General features: G+C 40.5%; 1 protein-coding gene across 2 annotated transcripts in view; it reads left to right on the top strand.

The window, feature by feature from the left end:
- RNF144A (ring finger protein 144A) overlaps positions 1-17,204 on the top strand; it is a 121,687-nt gene that overhangs the window by 26,986 nt on the left and 77,497 nt on the right. The gene's annotated exons all lie outside the window — the stretch shown is intronic.

Raw genomic sequence — 17,204 nt, 5'->3', positions numbered from 1 at the left:
AGTCCATGCACGCTGGCGTGTTGGAGGAACACCGAGGAAGCCTGGTGGCTGGAGGGAAGCCAGCAGAGAGTAGTGTGGGGGTCGGGAGAGCCAAGAGGTAGCAGGAACCTGACCGTCTCTCTCATTGCAGGCTATTGGGCGAATGCTAGATTTTATGATGGGAAATCAGTGCAGGGTTTTAAGCAGAGGAGAGAGGATATGCATTCTATTTTAATAGGCTCACTCTGGCCTCTGTGTTGGGAATAGAATGTGGGGGGGTGGAGGATGAGGGTAGACCAGGAGACCATTCAGAGGTCATTAGAGAAATCCATGCTAGTAATTCAGACAAGAGATAATGATGGCTTGCTGCACTGGTAGCAGTGGAAGTAGTGAAAAATGGTCACATTCTGGATATATTTTGAAGGTAGAGCCCTTAAGATATCCTGGCAGAATGGGCATGGGGCATAAGAAAGAGAAATCATCTATAATGATGTTGAGGATTTTAGCTTGCATAGCTAGATGGAGTTGTCACCAGCTGAGATGGGGAAGTCTGTAGGTAGAGAAGGTTTGGGTACAAAAAAAGATTTTTGTGTTGTTAGTGCCGTCAACTGGATTCTGACTCCTAGTGACCCTGTGGACGGCAGAGCAGAACTCTGCCCAGTCTTTTTGCACCATCCTCTCTCCTTCCAGTGCTGTATCAGACAGTGCTCTGCTGCTATTCATAGGGTTTTCATGGCTAATTTTTTCGGAAATAGGTGCCAGGTCCTTCTTCCTAGTCTGTCTGAGTCTGGAAGCTCCGCTGAAACCTGTCCACCATGGGGGACCCTGCTGGTATTGGAAATCCCTGTGGCATAGCTTTTAGCATCACAGCAATACACAGCCACCACAGTATGACAACCAACAGACAGGTGGTGTGGTGGGGTTCCCTGACCAGGAGACAAACTGGCTGTGGTGGTGAGAGCGCCAGATGTTAACCACTAGACCACCAGGGCAGATTAGATTAGATTAAAAAGAGATTAGAAGTTGAGTTCTGACCATGTTGAGTTTGACATTATATGACACCAAGATGGAGATGCTGAGTGGGCAGTTATATCCAGATCTGATAGTTTAAGACAGTGATCTGAGCTGGAGATTTGATGGGAGTCTTTGGCCTATGGTTGGTATGTAAGGGAATCAGATCAGATGAGATCCCAGTGATAGAAGAGTTTCAAGGCTTGGGCCCTGGGACATTCCAGCTTTATGAGGAGCAAGAGAAGAGGAAGAGCCAGCAAAGGAGACCAAGAGGGAACAAGCAGAGAGGTAGGGGACACAAAGAGTCTGGCATCTTGGAAGCCACAGGAAATCATCTCAGAGGAGGGAGTGATGACCCATGTCCAGTGTGCTGATGGGCCAGCTGAGATGAGGACCGAGCATTGACTCTGGGATGAATGCCATGTGGGCCATGGGTGGTTCTGGCAACAAAAGCCCGATTGGAGTGGGTTTGGAGGGAAGGATGGAGGGGAGGAATCAGAGGTAGAGATTGTTGACAACTGTTTTGAGAAGCTTTGCTGCAAAGGGGAGCAGAATGTGGGGTGATACCAGGTAGGGTAAATAAGGCCAAGGTGATTAGTTTTTAATTGGAAGCCTTAGCGTTATATTTACTTGCTGATGGATGATTCACTAGAGAGTGAAGCATTGATAATGTTTGACAGAGAGTAGCTGAAATCGTTTCTTGAGGTTTTGCTTCAGGAGGAGCGCAGATAGTCCCTGGTGGGAATAGACTGACTGACAGATATGTGGGTGCCGAGGTGGTGGCGCACGGAGGAGGAGGCTCTGCACTTCTCTTCTGATTGCTTGTATGTTCTTTGTGAAATAGGAAACAGAGTCACAGCTGAGAGTGCCATGGTGGAGGAGGGGTTGTGAGTTTGCAGAGACAAGTGACAGATTGAGAAGTCCTCTGGAACGAGGCGGGTGCACACGAACACCTGGTAGCATTAAGAGCCCACCTGAAGCTCGTGGCCACAGATGGAAAGACCCCAATCAGGGTGATGTGTGTTTCTCTAGACTACTCAGCTTGGGAGTTGGAGGCATGCAGAAGGTCAAGAATTGAATTATCCTTTGGCGAAGTGAGAGAGTGGCCGGAGTTGACAGCGTGTGCTGGAGAGGGATGACACCACTCCCGTGAAGATTACGACAGTGACCTGAGGAGAGTGGACTTCAGGGGTCAGGGGGAGATCCGGCTGCATGATGGATGGATTGGAGGTGCAGGGGAAGGGTCGATGCTGTCCACTTAGGGGCACTGGGGGAAGTGATGGGCTGAGGTTGTGTGTGAAACTGGGAATATGGGGCATTTGGGGAAACCTAAATTCCAATGTTCCTGTCCCCAAGCCCCAGCTTCTCGTCACCCTGCCTCACCTTTTCACTGTCTGCACTTTGAAAGGGCCTGCTTGAGAAATCGGATTGAACCTCTAACCATATACCACATTGCCACTATGCCCCTTTGGTAACAATGGGACTGTATTGCTGATATGGTACCAACAGGTTTCCTTGCTGAGGCAGAGGGAGGCCTGCAGCCCTCTCACCCCGGGGGTGAAGAAAGCGGAAATGTGAAAGGTGACATTTGAAGCTGCCCCTCCCTTCTTCACATGCCTTGGAAACTAAGTGCCATATAATCTTTTTTTTTTTAACCTTGACTTTAATGTGTTAGGATTTTTGCATCTTTCTATGCAGTGCATTCTCTGGTCCAGAGATATGTCGAGTCTGCTCAGGTATGAGGGAAAGCATGAAAGCATCCTGGAAAAAATGCACTGTCAGGCCACTGGAATTGTGCATTCTTTCCTGCGTCTGCCCACGGCCACCTCCTAGGACGTTCTGTTTGGGAATCTGTCTTTAGCAAATTCCACGAACTGTGAAATGGCTTCATAGTCACAAAAGATTCATGTTGAAGAGGCCAAAATACCAGAAAATGACATTCTGGCACAGCAAAGATATTTTTAAATGTTTAGGATTTATGAAGAGAGACAGTCTTGGTGGAATATAACTCAGCCCCAGTTCACACTGCTATGACTGAAGTAGCTGAATCTGAAAGATAGTTTTGTTTTTTTTCTTCAAGTGGAGAATGTTCTTGGTAAAAAAAGAAATCTCTGGTTAAGAAACCATAACGCAGCCTTGGCCTTGATTCAGCGTGGGGAACGAGCTGCAGCTGTGATTGCTGAGCTCAGATCAGCTCTGCTCCTGCCTAGTGAAGCTTTAAGTCAAAGGTCGTTTAAAACACTAACTAGAATCGAAAATATTAATACCCTGCTTTAGTTCTGTGGTTTCAGGGTGGCTGAGGTGGTTAAACGAGCAGTATTTTTAGAACTGGACACGTTTAAAAACACTGTTCTGAGATGCTGTGGCTGCAGGTTCTCCTAAAATAAATCAACAGCCACATTTTCCACATTTATCTCCGTTGCAGTTTGTTTTTTATTTTTTGTTACTTTTTGGTGTGTTTTGAGAGCTTTGGGTCATTTTCGTATATATGCTGTCCTCTCGGCTCTGCTGTCAAGTTGGTCTCTTATCTGGGTAAGTGTTCGTCAACGTTCTTGGTGTTTCCACGTACCAGATTCGAGTGGCAGTGACAGCTACTGGTCAAAGACAAGAGAGGACCTGCTCCCTAGAACGGTGTACAATTCTCTAGACAGTCAAGCAGCAGACATTCCATGAGCATCTGTTACATGCAAGGTCACGTGCTTGGCTGTGAGGGGCGGAGGAGGAGACATGGGGCAGGTTTCTGATTTCATGTTTCTTGGACTAATGTTAACAAGCAGAGGATGTGGAACTCCAGTTCCCCAAACCTGAGTGCAGGACAGAGCAGCACTGAGGCCATGAGAAGCACGTGCGGAGTGCTAGAAGATCCTCTCGCTTAAACTAAGACATTTTTGAGTCTGCACTAGAGAGAAGAGAGGAACCGAGAGGAGAGGGCAGAGTACTCAGGAGCCGCTTGTGCTGGACCCTAAATATTTGGTGTTAGAATCTATCCTGTGGCCGGTGCAGAACCATTAAAATTTATGAAGGGAGTGATAGGATTTTAAAAAAATGTATTTTGGACACATTCATTGGGCACTATTGTGCTTCCAATATGAAGAGAAGACTGTGAAGCAGAGAAAAGAGTCAAGAGGAAAAGTTTGATCCTGTGGTTTCACAAAATTAATGGATTTTTTCCCCTGATTTTCAAAATACTGTACTTTTTTGTTTATTCCCATAAGGCTTACAGCAGAGCTTCTCAGACACATGCATACACATTTACCAAAGAAATATCATGCCTTCTGTCATACTTAGAGCTCCATAAATTATAACTTATGATTTTAGCTATATTTAATATTGCTTGATTAAATATTAATGAGAAAACTGTTAGTATCTGGTCATTATAATTTATTATAAAATGGACAATTAACTCAGTTACCTCAATTTCATTTTAACCCCGACTTTACTGAATTTAATAATCGATTTTATTAGTATGTTCCACAATTTATTTCTCAGTGTTTTAAAACGTTTTTGTCTGTCTATCTATTAATCAACACATTCACTTGAATTTAAAAATAAGGTGAAACCTTTTCTGATATGAAGTAAGTGATTGGCTGATTAGTTTGACCGTGAAAACTCTTTGCTTCTTAAGTTATGAATGAGTTAAATCTGCAAATAATATGGACAAACATATAATTGCAGCATTTGTTATAATAAAATCATGCATTCAAATATTTTATATGGAAAGGTGCATTGGAATTAATATTTTTTCACATTCTTTTGAGTATATTGGTTTAAACAAGGATCTCTAAGACAAAGTAATGAGTACAATGAAGCTATTTCTCAAGTCTTGGTCCAGTCTTCTGATGTATTTCCCAGAAGTTGGGGCTTGAATGACTGATGTCCTGGTAACACATTCTTGTTCAGGTCTAGCAGTTTCCAAAGACTTTCTTTTATAGGAAAATCCACTGATTAAATTGAGGGCTGAACACTAAAACTAGTTTTTATTTTATTACTGCGTGATTTTTGGCGTAGATGTGGAAGAAGTGCAAAGAGTTGAGTTTCGTTTTTACAAAACACCATCTGTTCTCATCTATGTACTTATGTGAACAAGGTAGTCAAGTTATTACATCTATAAAAATGAAAAATTGGAACAAAATTGATCTTGAACTGGGTTTTATAAATTCGGTGATATTTATCTATGGACACACAAACTTCAGGAGAAAAAACTCCAAATCTTTTTTTTTTTTTGCTTTGAGAATTGCTAATTTTTTCTATTAACCTCTTCTTTATTTTCAGCTTTGTTGAGGTATAATTGACAAATAAAATTGCAATTTATTTAAAGTGTACATTGTGGTGTTTTGATATACGTGTACATTGTGAAAGGATTCTCCCCATCCAGTTAATTAACACATCCATCACCTTACATATTTATCTTTTTCTTTTTTTTGGTGAGAACATTTAAGTTCAACTCTCTTAGCAAATTTCAATTTTATAATACAGTGTTATCAACTATAGTCATCATGTTTTACATTAGATCTTCAGACTTGATTCATCTTATAGTTGAAAGTTGGTACCCATTTACCAACCTCTCCCCACCCCCAGCCCCTGATAATGCCCTTCAGGTTCATCCATAATGTCACAAATGGGAGGATTTCCTTCTTTTTTAGTGCTATATATACACATATACACACACCACATTTTCTTTATCCATTCGTCAGTCGACGGACATTTAAGTTATTTCCATACCTTGGCTATTTTGAATAAAGCTGCAGGCAACACGGAGTGCGGATATCTCTTCAAGTTAATGATTTCGTTTCCTTTGGATGTATATGCAGAAATGGAACAGCTGGATCATATGGTAATTCTATTTTTAATTTCTTGAGGAACATCCTTACTGTTTTCCATAGTGGCTGCACCAGTTTACAGTCCCACCACTGGAGCAAAAGTTTTCCCTTTTCTCTATGTCCTCACCAGCATTTATCTCTTATCTCTTCGATAATAGCCATCCTAACAGGTGTGAGGTGGTATCTCCTTGTGGATTTGAGTTGTATTTCCCTGATGATTAGTGATGTCGAGTCCTTTTCATGGCCATTTGTGTGACTTCTTTGAAAAAATGTCTAAGTCCTTTGCCCATTTTTTAATTGGATTATTTGGTTTTTTGCTGTTGAGTTGTATGCGTTCCTTATATAATTTGGATATTAACCTTTTATTGGATATATGATTTACAAATATTTTCTCCCATTCTATAGGTTGCCTTTTCATTTGTGGGTGGTTTCCTTTGCTGAGCAGAAGCTTTTAGGTTGATATAGTCACACTTGTTTATTTTTGTATTTGTTCCCTTTACTCTTGGTGTCAAATCCAAAAAATCATTACTGAGATCAATGTCAAGGAATTTACCTCCTATGTTTTCTTCTATGGGTTTTATGCTTTCAGGTCTTACATTGAAGTCTTTAATCCATTTTGAGTTAATTTTTATGTATGGTGTAAGATAATGGTCTACTTTCATTCTTTTGCATGTGACTGGCCAGTTTTTTCCAACACCATTTAATGAAGAGACTTTCCTTTCTTCATTGTATGTTCTTGGACAACAATTTAAAATTCGTATATAATTTTTAAATGGCACATGAGGAATATGTTAAGGGCCTCTTTACTTGTAAAACAATTATCGTTGGCTGTAGTCATGCCAAAAAAAAATGGAAATTCTCTGCTTCAGGCCATGTAGAGCAAATGAGAGGCTCTGTGGTGTCGTGGGAAGAGATCAACATGGAGAGTCAGAAGATAGTTCAAGACCCAGCTTTGCCTCTTCCAGCCCAGGTGAGCTTGGGGAAATCACTGAGCTCTCAGAGCCTGGATTTCTTCATAGTAAACTGGGAATGACAGCAGTGCTTCCCTACCTACCGATGTGCCTGAAGGATGGGGAAGTTTTTCATAAGATGTAAACAACCCTCAGATATTAGTTACTCAAATATTAGCTATTGGATGAGAACTAAAGCAAGTGAAACGATCACCTGCAGCCCCCTGGGCCCTGAGGGAAGGGAGAGGAGGTAGTGTGTGTATGCATGTTGCACTCATGCTGAACCTTGGAACCACAGAAGATGCAAACAAGATGACAGGAAATACCATTGCTCACAGCTGTGAGGAGAGCTCTGATGGTCACGCACGTTTTGTTCTCTGAGGAGAGATATTCTGATTACGAGGGAGGACTGTGGGAATTTGGAGAATCTGGCTAAGAGATGTCTTCCATCACAGCACGGAGAGAGAAGGAACAGCTTTAGAAGGGGCTTGATTTTAATCTCAGGCTCCTGAAGCCACAGTCCAAACGTCTAGGGAGAGATGAAATAACATTTGTATATCGCTTTGGATTTATAGATGGATTTCCATGTACCCTGTGCACTGTTATTTCATTAGCTTACACAACTCTCCTGTGATTATAGCCAATGTTCTTCCCATCGTCCAGTTGAGAAAAATCTGCAAGTGACTTGTTCAAGACATGCAACTGGTCGTTGGTGGAGGCCCAATAAACCAAAGATGCTCACCTTCCAGATCTCACTTGACCTTTCTGCCTCATGAAGAAGGTTTTGGAGAGATTCTTAGGAGGTGACTCTCAGCACCAGGAAAATAGGGAGGATTAGGAAGTCCTGGAAGATGTCTTGGTTCAGAATGGAGGTTATTTAGGATTGGAAGACAACTACAAGATCCTGATAGGCAAGAGGTTGGTGGGAGTAGGATTGGGTCCTCTCTGGGTGTTGGAGTTTTGGAAGAGCCCCTTTAAGGGGTATTGGCTGGCTCTTTATGGGCTTCTGAAGATATCTTGAGCCGTAGCAGTAACTATGCCAGCTGTGGGAGAGGCCATATATATTGAAATACAATGAATTATTTGCAGAGTTTAGGAACATCACTGTGCAGTCCATTAATGGGCGGGGTTGGTGGGGGGAGAGGAGAGGTGCCAGTGGACTCTGGGGCATCTGTCCCTGGAGGTGTAGGCCATGCAAGATGACCACACAGTACTTTCTAATTTTGTTTGGGATCCTCTTTGCCCAATTCAAGTTTAGCACTGTAGGACAAGCTTACGTGAACACCAGAGTTTAATCATCTCACCTAACACCTCCCAGAAAAAAAATCAAATACAATGTGAGGTTTTGAAAAATCACAAGGAAGAGCATACTGTCATTTCTCTACTGTATGAGTAGGTGAACCGAATATGAGGATTAACGAGAAACAGGATGTTTGGGGAAAAAATCATATTTCATAATCTTTGAAGAGGGCACTAGCCTGGGAAAAGTATTTCATAGTACCTTTTTTTTTTTAGGGAATCAAAAAAGCTTCCAGTAGAATAAAGAATAAATCAAAAGTACATGGTCTGAGGAAGGTTCTTCTTCTTTTTAGGACAGTACATGAAGGATGTCCTCTATATTACAAGGATCGTGAAATCCATAGACCTTAAGAGCTGGTATTGGAGTTGAATCTGGACGTCTTTAGCCCAGAGGTGCCTCTCTGGCCAAGGAGATGGAGGCATGAAGAGGGTATGGATATCGTCCAGGACTTCCACTCAGACACCTGGCCACCACCTCAGCCAGACCGTCCATGTTTTCTTTAAATTCACTGACATTGAATCAACAGTGGACTTTCTGAATCCACTGAGTAGCTGTCATTGCTCTTAACCTCTGAATTTGAGTTCCTAAAGTTTACAAATTAAGCTGGTTACTTAATTTTTTAATTATGTACATGACAAAGTAAATCATTAAAATAAAACCACAGAGAGGGTATTAAATACAAATTAAATTCTCCCTCTCTTTGTCTTCTCCAGAGAATACTCTATTAATTTTTTTCTCGGTTGACCCATCTAGAAAAATTTAGTACACATGAAAAGGCACCCATTTTTAAGTCTAAATCACATGATGCCATAGTGTTTTCAAAGCACTGTGAACAGTGAACAGTGTTTTCAAAGCACTGTGAACAGTGAACAGTGCTTTCAAAGCACTGTGAACAGTGAACAGTGTTTTCAAAGCACTGTGAACAGTGAACAGTGCTTTCAAAGAAATGTGTTAGGTAGGATCCAATACATAGAAAACATTCTGTATGTGAGTTACGGAGTGTAATTAATGAATACCCATGAACCTGTCTCTTAAACAAAAACATCATCAATACTGTGGTATCACTGTGACTGTTCCTTCCATATCTGACTGTCCTCACATCCCACCCTTCCCTTGCTCTACTTTCTAATCTTCCATTGTTATTTTAGGTAGTCTGTATTGCTAAACTATATATAATTTTACTCATTAACAATGGTGCCATGCTATGAGTAGACTTGTTCGCTCAGTGTTTTGTTTCTAAGATATAACCACATTGTTCTGAGTGGGTATATTTATTCATCTCACCACTGTATAATATTTGATGATGTTAACATCAAGCAGTTCATGCATCCTCCTGTCAGTGGACATTTGGGTTATTCTCAATCTTTTACTGTCACAAAACATTCTGCTATTGCTATTCTTGTACATATCTTTGCTACAGATGTGCAGTTTTTTTCTCGATTCTATACCTGGGAGGAGCATTTGGGCCTGAAGAAAGACTATATAATGGCCAACTTTACAAGAAAATGTAGTGATTTCCAAAGTGATTATACCAATTCATACTGTCATCAGCAGTGAATAAAAGTTTCCTTTAAAAGTCATGCCTATCTTATCCCAATACTTGGTTTTATTAGGCTTTTTTAATTTTTGCCAAATAAATAGTAAAGTGAATTTAATGTACCAATAATATTGAGCTTCTTTTCACATGTTTAGTCACCATCTGTTTCGTCTATTGTAAAAGGACTGTTCATCTCTTTGGTCTAGTTTTCCATTGGATTGTATTTTTTTCCTTATTGATTTGAAAGCATTCTTTATATATTCTGAGGACTAATGGTGTTGCTGTCATGTGTTAAAAATATTCCCTCCCAGTTTGTGCCATATATTTTCACAAGGTGTCTTTCGATGAGTAAATGTTCTTGATTTTAACGTATTCATTGTATCAACCTGGCACATTTATAGTTAGGGCCTTTGATTTAAGATATTATTCTGTATCCTGAGCTTATAAGTTACTCAATTATATTTTCTTTTAACAGTTTTAAAATTATTTGGAATTAATTTTTGGTGTGATGTGGGAATCCAATATGATTTTTATCCATAAGGAAAAATAATTTACCTAGTACCATTTATTGAATAATTCGTTTTTGCTCCATTGATTTGAAATACACACTCCGTAATGTATTGAGTTTCCATATGTGCCTGGGTTTTGTTTCTGTCTTCTCTATTTATCTGTTGTTGAATTTGCTCACCTCTGTGTCAGTGCAGCATGCTCTTCACCACTATAGTTCTCTGCTGAGTCTTGATATTTGGCCTCGTCTCCTCCTTCTTATTCAGTGATGTTTGGCTGTACTTGGGCTTTTCATTTCTATAGAAATTTTAGAGTTAGTTTATGAAACAGCCACAGCAACAATAATAACAACAACAAAACCTGTTGGAAATTTCCTTGGATTGCATCAAATCTATAGGTCAATTTAGAAAGAATTGACATTTTTTATGACATTGAATCCTCCTGTCCATTAACATCATATCATTATCCATATATTTGTCTTCATAAATGTTTTTGTGAAAGATTTATACTTTTTTGTAGACAGATTTTACTCATCTTTTGTATGCTCCTAGGTGCATACAGCATATATTTGTTTGTTCCTAGGTAGCTTAGTTTTGGGATGCCTTTGGAGATGGCATCTTTGCTAGAGTATAAAAATGTAAGTGACTTTTGTATATTGGTCTTGCGTCCAGCCACTTTTCTAAACTTTTAGTATTTCTAATAATTTGTCTACAGATCCTCCTATTTATAAAAAGTCATTTGTGAATAAAGTATTGTTTATTCCTTTTCAATTCTCATACTTTCTGTTTCTCTTTCTTGTTTTTCTGTTTGAGTTAGGGCCTCCAGTACAATGTTGAATTGGAGCAACAGAAGATATCCTTTCCTCATTCCTGATTTTTACAAGGAATGTTCTAATTTAATTAATGATATTTGCTGTCACTTTTTTTCCAAATGCGCCTTATTAAGTTAAGGACGTTCCCTTATGTTTCTGTTTTGCCGAGTTGTGTCTTATGTTTTTAGTCATAAATGCATGTTGAGTTTTATCAAAGGCTGTTCTGCATCTATTAGGATGACCATATGGTTTCCACCATTTTTCTCTTACTATGTTATATTATACTAATGGTTTATTCCAATGGTAAACTCTCTTTCATTCCTAGGATAAATCTATCTTGTTGAACTTTATGAGTTTTTTTCCTGTAAATACACGTCTGATGCACATCTGGATTCTATTTGCTCCTATTTTGTTTTAAATTTTTGCTTCTTTACTCATGAGTGAATTTGGCCTATACTTTTCCTTTCTTTAACTGCTTTTGTCTGATTTAGAGGGAGGATTTTTCCCCTATTTTTCCTATTCCCTGCAAGATTTTGTGTATGATTTGAATTATCTGCTCTTGAAATTTTGGTAGTACTCAGCTGAAAACAAGTCCTAGTGATTTCCTTGTTGGCAGATTTCTAGCTACTTAGTTTATTCAAGGCTTATAAAATTATTTGAATTCCTATTTCTTTTTGATTCAGTTTTCTTAAATTATATTTTTCTAGGAGTATATACGTAGTTCCCTATTTTTCAAGTTAAAATTAGCATAAAATTATTCATTTAGTTTAAATCTCTGCTCTCTATTCTTCATTACAAATATAGTTTATCTGAGCCATATCTCATTTTTCTTCCTTGACCAATCTGCCAGAGAATGTATGTTTTATTATCATTTTCAAAGAAAGATACTTTTGACTTTGTTGGTTCTCTTTATTTTAACTTTATTTTGTGTTTCATTTGTTTTTATCTGTAATAAATCTTTCCTTCTACTCTTTTTATGGTTATTCTGCTGTTGCTTTCCTAACTTCTTAAGCTAGAGGCAGCTCAATAATTTTTAGTCTTTTTTTTTTGTTATTTTTGGTGAGGAGGATTGGCCCTGAGCTAACATCTGTTGCCAATCTTCCTCTTTTTTGCTGAGGAAGATTGGCTCTGAGCTAACATCCATGCCCATCTTGTTCCACTTCGTATGTGGAACACCGCCAGCTGTGTGTCGGTCCGTGCCTGGGATTTGAACCTGCGAATCCCAGGCCACCGAAGCAGAGTGCGTGAACTTAACTACTATGCCACTGGGTCGGCCCTTAGTCTTCTTTTTTGATATACACATTTAAGATTATGAATTTCCCTCTCAGTACTGCTTTAATGGCATCTCATACGTTTTGGTCAATAATATTCTCATGATTGTTTAGTTCTGTGTATTTTTAAAGTTCCGTATTTTCTTCTAAACCCATGAGTTCTTGATGCGTCTTTACAGTTTTCAAATGTGGAGATTCTTTTCATTATTGATGTCTATCTTAATTGCATTGATATCAGAATGCATGATCCATGTGATACCAGTTATTTGAAATTTGCTGAGTCATTCGTTATGTCCCTCTGTAATGTCAGGTTCTGTAGATATTCTACGTATTTTTCAGAAGATTGTGAATTCTCAGTTTGTTGATTATGGGATTTACATATGTCCATTAAATTTAGATTGTTAATAGTGCTTTTTATATCTGTATTTTTACTAATTGTATATGTTTGCTGTATTAAGCAATGCGTAGTGAATTTCCCCACTGTGATGGTGTATTTGTCATTTTTTTTAGTAAGTATATAATTTTTGCTTTTTATATTTTGAAGCTATTTGATGTAAAAAAACTTAGAATTATTATAGCTTTATAATGAATTAGACCTTTTATTGTTATATAGTTGCCTTCTTTTTCTCTAGTTCTGCTTTCTGCTTTAAATCCTATTTTGTCTGATCGCTTTCTTTTGGTTGGCATTTTCCTGAATCACCTTTCTCCATCCTTGGAGTTCCAATCTTTCCTATTTTTTATGGTTTTATGTATCGCTCTCTCTTTTCAAAATTCAGTTTTGGCATTTCTTTCTGTCTATTAAGTTCAATCCATTTATTTCTTATGATCTTTAATATATTTAGATTTTTTTCTCCCAAATTATTATTATTTTTTTTATAATTTTATTTCTTTTTCCCCCAAAGCCCCAGTAGATAGTTGTATGTCATAGTTGCACATCCTTCTAGTTGCTGTGTGTGGGACGCGGCCTCAGCATGGCCGGAGAAGCGGTGCGTCGGTGCGCGCCTGGGATCCGAACCCGGGCTGCCAGCAGTGGAGCGCGCGCACTTAACCGCTAAGCCACGGGGCCGGCCCTCCCAAATTATTTTTATACTATTTTCTTTCTTGCTTTTTTTTAAGTGCATGTTTGTTTCTTTATATTCTCATTCCATTTTTTCCTTTTACAATTTGGCAGTTATATATTCTATTTCTCTTCTCTTAGTGAATACTGCTGAAATTTTACCGTGTATACATAAAGGCTAAAATAAATATCTTAACTCCTCAGTTCTCAAAATACGTAGAATACTGTAATTGACGTAGAGACTTATAAACTAGGCGTACTTATTTAGTTTTTTAGTTCAGTATTTTTTTTTTTTTGCAGGGTAAGATTCCCCCTATGCTAACAGCCATGCCAATATTCCTCCTTTTTTCTTCCCCTCCAAAGCCCCAGTACATAGTTGTAGGTTCTTCTAGTTATTCTATGTGAGCCACCACCACAGCATGGCTGCTGACGGACGAGTGGTGTGGTTCCATGCCTGGGAACTGAACTCAGGCCGCCGAAGCGGGGCACGCTGAACCTTAACTGCTAGGCCAATCAGGGCTGGCTCTTTGGTTCAGTATTTTAACTGGGCTTTAGTTATTTTCCAGGGTGAGGGACTTTTACAGATTCTAATTCATCATATTGAGAGAAGTAGATGTCTCCCATTTTGGTTTTAAAGTAATTGCATCTTTGTTGCTACTAAAGATAAGGACGGTCTGTTGGGTTCTAAGCCCATTTCACTGTTCAGAGCATCACAGAGGGTGGTCACCGCCTCACTGCTAGGAAGGTTTTCATGACTCCTCTGTAGATTTGTCAGTGAAGTGGGTGCAACAGGTGTTGGTGTAAAGAAATATTTGCTGGTCAATTTGGACTAAGTGAATGATTCAGATTTAAGCTATATGTAAGTAGAGGGGCTCCTTCATACATTGTGCAAAAATATAGAAAGAATACAGCAGTGATAAAATTAGTTATTATCAATGTGGTGTTCTAGATATTTTTACTCTATGATTTCATTTTACCCTTATTTTCTGTAGTGTATCAACATTTATAAAGAGACTCACACCATCCTTCTCCCCTCCCCCCAGAAAGGTCAATAGTGTGCTTTTTAAAAAGGAAACCTTTTTGTCCCATTGAAATTCTGGGGCACATCAGAGTTTCATTATCAAGTGTATTTATTAGGTGTCTGTGGCACTATGCCAGACCCTATTAGGACAAGATCAGAAGTCCCTTTTCTCTTGAACATTTCACTGTAAGGCAACACCTATGTGTCTGGATATAGAACTGTAGAATGTTCAGCTTAAAGGAAATCGTGGAGCTCAGGTAGTACAGCGGTTTCCAAAATTATTTTGGGGAGGTGGTGGTACAGTGATCCTTTCTTCAAAGAAGTTTATGAAAGCCCAATGTCTTAGAAATAAATAGAAATAAAAGTTAGCTCAGGCTCAGGTTGGAAGAAGCTTGGGGCACCTGTGGCCCACACCAGCTAAGGCCTCCTCTCCTTGTCCCCCAGGTAAAGCTGGGGAACCACAGAACCCACGAAGAGTCCTTTTCATTTAACCCTTACATTTCAGCAGAGGAGAAACTGGAAGCCCCTGGGGGTCACAGGTTGGCTGGTGGCTACACCAGAGTTCAGGTCTTCGCAACCCTGTCTAGGCCCTTCTGCCACTGAAAGCTCATTTCAACACCTGCCAGGGTTGCTACTTCATGCAAAGCCAATTAGGAAAGGATTCGTACATTTCCACTTTAATTATTTTCTTTAAATCCAGGTCATGTCTAGATGTGTTGCTTGGGTGACCCCAATTTGCCAGCCAGACTTGCCATGCCTTCCTAAGCTCCCAGTCCTGGGTCTGCTGCTGGCTTCCTTAGGGGTCTTCTAGACTGCAGAAAAGCCTGCCGAGTGTCCAGTGACAGGGATGTGGTGACCAAAAGCCTCGTTTTACTCTCTGTCTTTTGTTTGCTTCTGGCCCTTTGCTGGTCTTCTCCCTGTTGGTCACAGGCGGATCGATTCTTTCAAGCAGACAGACCACACGCTATTTCTGTGCTGTAAATTTCCAAAGCTTCTTCCCTGGCCACCTCTCCAACCACACACTGGAATAAGAAGTGTGTTTGCAGCTATAATCAGCACACTTAAATACTGGTTAAATTCAGAGTGAGTACAAAATCTGTACAGCTCTTGACTCCAAAAGAAGCTATAAAAACATCACATGGCTATGAGCCCTCTGGGACTTGTGACAATGAGGTGATCCCTCCAAGGCTTTTTAAGGCTTATGGGGTGTTCCATAATAGTCCAGATTACATGTTAAGGGGAGTCTGGTTCTTAGAGGATTGTGTCTGACAGCAAGGAGTCTTGGCTGCCAACTGGCAAATTCCTTTCTTGTTTCTGTTTTCCTGGGATAGATGCACAGTCATAGCCATTTATTTTCCTGTCAACTCCTCAAGAACAGCACCTTCCTTAATTCTCTTGGTGTCCTCAATGTCTGGCACATGGTGTGTACCTGAAATAGTTGTGAAGTGGCCGAACTGGAGATTCGGAGGTGCTGAAGCAGAAGGAGCCTTCAGCTCCCCGCCTTTGTGTTCTCATTTGTGTGCCTCCGAGACTGTCGTATTTCCTGTGTGTAAGTCATCTCATTGATGCCTGTGACAGCCTGTGAGAAGTAGGGCGGTTGTTATCACAACCAATTTACAGATGATGGTACTGAGGCTTCCAGAAGGCTGTGGAATTGTCCAAGAGCTCATGAATTTAGCTTGCAGTTGGGTCTGGATTCTGGGTCTCCTGAGTCTTAGGTGTCCTTTCCATTTCACTGTTGACTCCAGGTATATTCTCAGAGATGCTCTGTTTAATCCTCTGGCATCTGAGGGTGTTGCTCAGCCTTAGTGTAACACTTCTGGACAGCTTGCTGTTGTATGGTCCACTCCCTCATACATTATCTGATAGCCTTTCACTATGTACACACGCTACGGAAGACATGGAGTTTCCACTTCCCAATTATTGCTCATCTGCAGTAAAGTTCTAACTGATTTCTCTGCCCCTTATACTGTGGAGTAATCATTCTAAAATGGCAAACATATGAAGATACTCTCTGTTCAGAACTCCATCAGTGGCTCCCAGAGCCTCAAGAGCCAAGTTCAGACTCTCTGTCTGAACCCATGAGGCAGTTCCTGGCTAGCTGTAGTCTCATCTACTCTCAGGCCCCCAACACACACCTGGCTGGAGTTCAGGGAATGATTTCTCGTTGGTTACTCCCTCCCCTTGGTCACGTGTCTGTAGGAAGCTTGTCCTGAGAGCCAGTCTGGTGGAGAAGCCTCTTCCCTGCCCCTGTTGGACCCTGCGTCCCTGCCCTGTGATCACAGATTTACTCGGCTCGACTGGACTGTGAGCTCAGTGCGGAAGGCCACGCATCTACTCAGCTTTGAGAGTGCCTGGAGGTTGGAATGCACAGTAAATGTCTGCTGAATGAATGAACTGCATTTTTAAAAATTCCCTTTTGAATCCCCTGCTATGTGTGTGCAGAGTATGGCTCTTGGGAAGGATGTGATTGAGAGGAGGAAGCTTGATGTTGTGATGACTGAGAGGGAACCTGGTCTACCCGATGCCCACCTGGCGTTGGTGGTCCTGGGCTCCCTATGAACAGAGAGTGCAGTGGAATCTGCAGGCCCCTGGGCTGTTTCTCCCTTTATTCTCCCACCCAGCTTTGTGTGCTTTTACCCAGAGCTCACTCTCTACAGTGTTTATGGGATTGAATAGCACTGTGATTTCTCTAAATACTAGGCTTTTGAGTCTCTGGTTCTGAGCCTCTTCTGAGATCGCAGAGAACACCTGAGGGTATGTTCTGAGAGCAGACTCTACAAATGCTTTGATTTTAAGTAAATGGAATGTCCTCATTTCTTCCCTCCCTTTCCAGTCTTTGAGCTCTATGTCACCTTGTAGGTGCTGCTGCCGTCGCTCACGCCCCCTCTCCCACCACCTAATCCCAATTGGTCTGTTGTTAGCAGCCTGATACGAGGG

The sequence above is a fragment of the Ceratotherium simum genome, chromosome 11 (assembly GCF_057802395.1).
Source record: "Ceratotherium simum simum isolate JZ-2026a chromosome 11, ASM5780239v1, whole genome shotgun sequence".
Lineage (NCBI taxonomy): Eukaryota > Metazoa > Chordata > Mammalia > Perissodactyla > Rhinocerotidae > Ceratotherium > Ceratotherium simum.
This window is presented reverse-complemented; position numbering and strand designations above follow the sequence as displayed.